The sequence below is a fragment of the Salvelinus sp. IW2-2015 genome, unplaced genomic scaffold (genome assembly GCF_002910315.2).
Source record: "Salvelinus sp. IW2-2015 unplaced genomic scaffold, ASM291031v2 Un_scaffold245, whole genome shotgun sequence".
NCBI lineage: Eukaryota > Metazoa > Chordata > Actinopteri > Salmoniformes > Salmonidae > Salvelinus > Salvelinus sp. IW2-2015.
Window position 1 is genome coordinate 898,942 of NW_019942528.1, and position 7,212 is coordinate 906,153.

General features: G+C 39.8%; 1 long non-coding RNA gene across 1 annotated transcript; it reads left to right on the top strand.

The window, feature by feature from the left end:
- The first annotated feature begins 1,997 nt into the window (after positions 1-1,997).
- LOC112068221 (uncharacterized) lies at positions 1,998-3,388 on the top strand. Its single transcript, XR_011475126.1, has 3 exons — positions 1,998-2,278; positions 2,398-2,992; positions 3,272-3,388. It is a non-coding gene; the product is annotated as an uncharacterized lncRNA (long non-coding RNA).
- The last annotated feature ends 3,824 nt before the right edge of the window (positions 3,389-7,212 follow it).

Consider the following 7,212-nt stretch of genomic DNA (forward strand, 5'->3'; position numbering starts at 1 on the left):
GTGATTCTCTTAAGATAGCATACTCCTTCTTCCTATCAGAGGATGTAGAAATGTCTAGGGCCAATCCATCTTGGAGAGAAGCCTTTGACTTCCTCTTTGACTTGATAAAGAGTTTCTTCAGCTGTCCCCATAGGATAAATATTTTTGGATCCAGGTATAACCCTTTTGGGTTTCATGTAGAACCCTCTGTGAAAAGCGTTCTACCTGGAACCAAAACGGTTCTTTCTACCTGGAACCAAAAAGAGGGTTCTCCTTATCGGGACAGTCGAAGAACCCTTTTAGGTTCTAGATAGCACCTTTTTTTCTAAGAGTGTAGCGTGCAAAGGCTTGAACGTTTGATGGTGCAATGACAGGCCATTGTATGACAGTTTGATAAGGACTCACATGACTTCTGTTGGATGCTTTGTTTCACTCTGGGTTCCTTGAGTTTCAAAGAAAAGGAATGGCACAGCGCAAACTTTATATTCCAATATTGCAGTTCTTGTGCAAAGCTTAAAACATGCTATTTATTTTGTTTAGAGACTGATGGAATTCCACTCTGAAAGACCAAGGAACTTTTTCTTCTCAAACATTCAGACAGGGAAACTTGTTACCCATTGGTAATGACCTACCAGCATCCACCATCCATCGCCATTGCCGTAAAAACAAACAGGGCTGCTCGACACAATGATGGAGCACATGTTGAAATGGCAGGTCAGGTACCTCCGAGAAGGGGCAGTAAACTTGGAGAGATTAGACAAGAGATTTAAGTGTTTATTTTTCACAACTGGACAGATATCGACTGCCTAATCTACGGCAGCTACAATGACTTGGATTTCTGTTTACTTATGAAATTAGGAACACTCAATTAGCAGGAAGGGGTATTTAAAGATTAGGGACTTAAGGGTCAAACTGAATTATGGTTAGTTTAGGAATTTTATCAACCACAGGGTGGGCGACAACATTGGTTGGTTAAGTAGGCAGCAGCATGCACATGATAAAGTAAATAAAGTAGAACACATATCAGGTGAGTTTGAGAGAGAAAGATAATAATCAAGCTATTGTCTAGATGTGATTTTGGGGAATATCCACCCTGATAAAAGGCACAACACATACTTAATACACAGTAAAATCACCAGTGTTAACTTCACTGTGTCAAAAGTGATGGACTCCCATAGAGTTGTTTTAGCAACTGGCAGTGCCAAATGACCCCTAGCGTCAGTGCTGATAACTGGTGTTAATTGCTAAGGTGTAAAATGTTACTCTATTAGTGTAGACTTTTAGTCAAAGTGTAAACATCATCACAACCCCACCCATAAATTCAGTTTCTGCGTTCAAGTTTCCTCTTTTCTCGACACCATTGTTGGATCAACAAAATCCTAATTTGTTCCACGCAAAGGTGAGTTTTAAACAATTATTTCACTGATAGTATTTAGCTATTTTAATTTAAATACTTGATACATGGTTGTCAGACTGCAGTGTAACATAAGTCGAACATTTTTGATTGTGTGTGTGCAGCTAATGTTAGAGTTACTTGCGTTTCACTTTTTGCAAGTCCTTGCTAGATAGCTAGCATGCTAGCTAACTAGCTCGTCCCTGTCCTGTGCAGGTAGTCTGCTCCACGTGGTGGTTCCATGGGCACGTGTCTCATTTCAGCACTAAGCTTTTTTAGCCTCATTCTAGTTTGTTCTCTTTATTTCACCAGCTTACTATTTATTGAGGACTAATCTGATTAAGGTGAGTTGTTTATTTAGCCAAATTATAACTGTATTTTTGACTTGTGGGTGATGCTTATAGATACATATTGTGGCCATTGCATCGACAGCTAGCTAGTCTAGCTAACTGCGTTTCCCACTCGCTTTATCACCAGTTCATTTTGGCGGGCTTGTAAGACTGCTCCCAGAACATGACTAGATAATATAGTGACTAGCTGGAATTATGAGCAATTTTACTGGACTAATTAGGACGTCAATATTTCGGGACAGTGAATGTGACTTGAATAGTCTGTTTGCTGTAGTTTGGGATCAGCTTCAAGTAATATCAGACAAGTTGTGGTCATGATCCAATATTTTCATAATATACTTTGAAATTAGCATTGCAGGAGTATTGGTGAAAATATTTGTAGTCATCCTCATATAATGTGTCATGATTGAAATACAAATGTAATGCTTTTTCATCCATGTTGGCCTTATCTCGTACCATTAACTGCTCTCAGACCTGCTGATCAGGGTGAAATTCAATGGTGAACAAAAATATGTCAAGATCATTGACCTGACACTTGAAGACCATTTTATTGGAGGTAAACTTTTAATTTGTGATTGGAAATAAATGTATTATTTTCATACCAGTCAGTCTTATTACTCTTACCATTACGATTGCAATTCTAATTGTAGGTATTTGTTTTAATGTTTGTCACAGCTTTCCTGAAATTTGAGATCCCACTTACTAGTTTATCAGAGGCAAAGCTGTATGATGGGTCTGTAACTGAAATTCATGGGGATGTGTTTGAGGAGTTGGTGACACGGCCAGATCTTGGTGTTTTCAAGCTCACACTGAACAATGATGCTAAAGGTATGTGCTGGTTTTCAAGTCCTGGTTACTTGTGGCATCACTTTCAATATAACCATTCATTTGACATGCCTGTATTGTCATCTTTGTGTATTTCAGAATCTTCCCTGATGAGTCCTGTCTCTGCCAGTTCCGTGATGGGTGGTTCAGACCATGAGTCAGTTGTTACAATCATTTAGAGCGAGGATGGAAGCCCCTCACGAAAGCGTCAAAGATCTAATGACGAAGCAAAAAATTTACGTTTGTAATTCATTCTTCAATTCAAGTGGCATCAAATGGATTTTTCACTGCTGTTTTTTTTTTTACAGCTAATAGAGAGCATACTGAAGAAATAGCCTGGTGGAGAGGTTGTCATCAAGGAATACTACAAAACTAAAAGCCTGACTGACTGCACCAGACGAAAGATGATCAACATTCTTGTTTCGGCGATGACAGAGACTCATGGGTAAGTTTAAATGAAAGATTCATAATGAAAATTGTTGAGCATTACTTGCTCCCATATCTACTGAATGTTAAAAATTACTTCTGTATCAGTATCTCAGTCACGTAATTGGATAGGCTACTGCTGACCATCCACTGCTATTGGTAGAGGATTTATCATGTATCAAGCTCGATGGGCATGATAGTGATTCAAAAATCACTCCTGATATTTAGCTGACTGGGGACCAATGCTACTTGTGGAGATTCTGATTGCTGCCTAAATATAACATTATATTCTTGTCAGGACATCACCACCGCGCAGTGTGAGAGAAACATTTGCACAAGGCATCGTCTCCTTGTTCCCATACCTGAAGGATCCCTACACCGCAAATGGATATGTAAGTATACATTACAACTGATGAAGGGCATCTACGTTTAATTCGTCTGGTATGGTATCTGAATAAATGGGACTTGGTTATTTGTTTTTTCTTTCAAGATTAGTAAGCATGTTCATTTTCTTAAGGAACATTATTATGACCCTTATAGTGGAGAAGGGTACGTCTCGTATAGAATCAAAACCATTCAGAGGAATTTGGCTTCATCAGAGAAACGGCCCACTCAACTATACTCTAGAGGGCCAACTGCTGAGAGGGAGTCCAGTCCATCCACTTTGGCTACCCTGAGTGAAGACCAGTGCCAAGAGGACATTTCTCTTATGAAGCATTCTTCTGATGAAGAAACAGTCATACAGAAGATGAAATTGACATTTGAGTACAGGAAGAAGATGACCCACGACCCGAGTAAATGCTCCACCATCCTAACCGAATTTCCACGCTTTCTTGATGTGAACAACTGTTGTTGTTTCAATTGTGTTTAATCCCTAGATGCCAATTCAGGTTGGCAGTAATAGTAGTTCAATGAATGTGTAGGCTGGTGATTTATTCAAACTCTTTGAGGTTAAAGTGGAATGTTTTTGTCTTATTTGTTTCAGATTGAACAGGATTTTGTGCTGCTATTTGGAGAGGGAACATCAGCCAAGTTTTTGGAGAGGTGGCCAACTACATTCAAGCAAAAGATCATGATGCTAAGCAAGATCCTAAGCATGATCATAATTTATCATTTATATTTCAAATAACTCTGAAATGTTAATGTCACTGATGGAATTTACCATTTTAATCAGGATCTCTTTGTTTAGGATGGGACGGTGACATTTCCTCCATCCTTCTCCTGCTCCATTTGATTCCTCCTTCATCACAAGGCCGAAAAAGACCAGGCAAGATGTCTGCATCCCAAGCTGAACAGCATCTTGTGATATTCCAAAAGGTTTGTATTAGCATTCTTATTCTTGGACAGTGCTGCAGCCGTTATGATGAACTAATGATGGTGTTCGTTTTTGTCATCTTCAGGCAGGAACCAGTATCCAGGAGCACCTTGATGCGATTGACCAGAGCCACCAACCATATCTTCTTGCAGTCGGGATCAGGAAGAGCAGCATCCATGCTCACTTCATCATCCTGGACAAGCGAACCTTGCCGTGCAAGTCAACGAGCGCTCTTGGTGCCTTCGATGAGTTTTTCAAGACTCACTTTGTTTTTGGTACTGCTTACAACACAATGCTGCGCAACATGTACACCTTCATACAGACAACTGTGTACAACATAGACATTGGGAAGGTTAAGGACACTCCAAGGGTTGCTGAGCTCAAGAGCTTTATTAAAGATGGAGTTTACTTTGATTTGGAAGATGGACTATATATTAAGAGACATCCTCTCTTTTCTAAAGAGAAAAATGCATTGCAAATTCAACTCTTTTATGATGACTTTGAGACTGCTAATCCATTGGGATCAAAAAATGGTATTCACAAGTTGGGAGGTATATACTTTACTTTGAGAAATGTTACCCCAAAGTTTAATTCAATTTTGGTAAATATTCACTTATGTGCACTCTTCCATACCCAGGACCTTAAAACATGTATTTGATTCCATTCTTGAGCCAATAGTAAGCGATTTGAAAGTGCTTGAGACTGAGGGTATTGTAGTTCCCTTCTCCAGTGGTCGTATACATGGCAGTATTGTCCAAGCAACTGGAGATAATCTTGGTATACATTGCCTGTTTGGTTTTGTGGAATCATTTAGTGCTCGTTATTGTTGCTGTTTTTGCCTCACTGAGAAAGTGGATTTTCAAACTGTGCTCTCTGAGGACGACCCAAGAGTGACTTTACGAACAAAACACATTCACTCAGACCATTGTCAAACTATTCAGTCAAACCCAACACTACCTCATGTGTACGGTGTGAAGCACGCTTGCTTATTGAACTCTCTGCAGTACTTCAATACTACAGGCAATTTTTCTGCTGATATAATACATTACATTTTAGAAGGAGTTGAGGTAACACAATTTGAGGTAACTTGTGTAACAATATATAAAACCCAACTTTGTGACTGATAAAGATGTGTACGGTAGAGTTCATTCATTTAACTATAGCTACACGGAGAGGAGGAGTCGTCCACCTGCACTCAAATTGGATGATGGGAGCAATGATTTGGGTCTAAATGCTATTCAGTCTTGGTGTCTTTTCCATAATTTGCCATTTATATTTGGTGATCTGGTCCAAAAAGGTCTGGGACTTATGGTTTTGTCATAATAAACATATTTGAATTTTGAAACAGCTTTGCTTGAGTTTATTGTGAAATAAACTTTTACAAAATATAATTTCCATTTACATGGGGGAAGATTAAATTAACACTGAATAGAGTAAACATATTTTTACTCTAATATGAGTCACCCTAGATCAGTGAGTGTCACTGTAACAGTATAACTTTAGTCCGTCCCCTCGCCCCGACCCGGGCGCGAACCAGGGACCCTCTGCACACATCAACAACAGTCACCCACGAAGCATCGTTACCCATCGCTCCACAAAAGCCGTGGCCCTTGCAGAGCAAGGGGAACCACTACTTCAAGGTCTCAAAGCGAGTGACGTCACCGATTGAAACGCTATTAGCGCGCACCACCGCTAACTAGCTAGCCATTTCACATCGGTTACACTCACCCCCCTTTCGACCTCCTCCTTTTCTGCAGCAACCAGTGATCCGGGTCAACAGCATCAATGTAACAGTTTAACTTTASTCCGTCCACTCGCGCGAACCAGGGACCATCTGCACACATCAACAACAGTCACCCACGAAGCATCGTTACCCATCGCTCCACAAAAGCCGCGGCCCTTGCAGAGCAAGGGGAACCACTACTTCAAGGTCTCAAAGCGAGTGACGTCACCGATTGAAACGCTATTAGCGCACACCACCGCTAACTAGCTYGCCATTTCACATCGGTTACATCACTATAACACTCAGTTTTGATTACCTCTTAGTGTTAAATTTTATAAACACCGGCCAGTGTAGTGCAGTGTTAACTTTTTGCTCTCCACAGTGTTAAATCAACACTAGAAATGTAACACTTTGATCAGTGTAGTTTTTACTCTGTTTAGAGGGACCATATGTACTCTCTGACAGTGTAAAATGTAACACTTTCAAATTTACTGTGTACAACTCAGATAAGATGATCTCCTCAGCTTTACAAAACTTGATTTTAAATGGATAGCAGGGTAACACATGTCGTAACACTAATTTCTACATGAAAACACTGTATTTGCTTTAGTGTTTTAGACTTAATGCCACCTCCTGAAGAGGGAACCCACAGATAGACATTTTCTATTAACACTTGGATCAAACTACTGTACCCTAATCCCAACCGTATCCCACAGGAGTTGAATGGCAAAGCTGACCTTGGATCAGCACTTCGAACATCAGTGTACATGCTGGGATGTATTCAGAGCACTGGAGGACCAGTGACTTTCATAAAAATGATGAAACATTAAAAAAGTTATCCTTTTTAGATAAAACTATACTAAATATATTCACATGATGAATTCCGGAGGACATCCTCCAATCTCTTAGAGCTCTTGCATCATGAACTGACATGTTGTCCATCCAATCAAAGGATCAGAGAATGAATCTAGTACTGAAAGCATAGGCTACAGCTATCTAGCACTGCAATGCATAACGTATGGTGAGTAGTTACTCAAAGAGAGAGAAAGATTACAGTTGAACAGTTTTGAGAAGCAGCTGCGAGACAGATAGAGCTAGCTATATTTCATTGTACACTGCTCAAAAAAATAAAGGGAACACTTAAACAACACAATGTAACTCCAAGTCAATCACACTTCTATGAAATCAAACTGTCCACTTA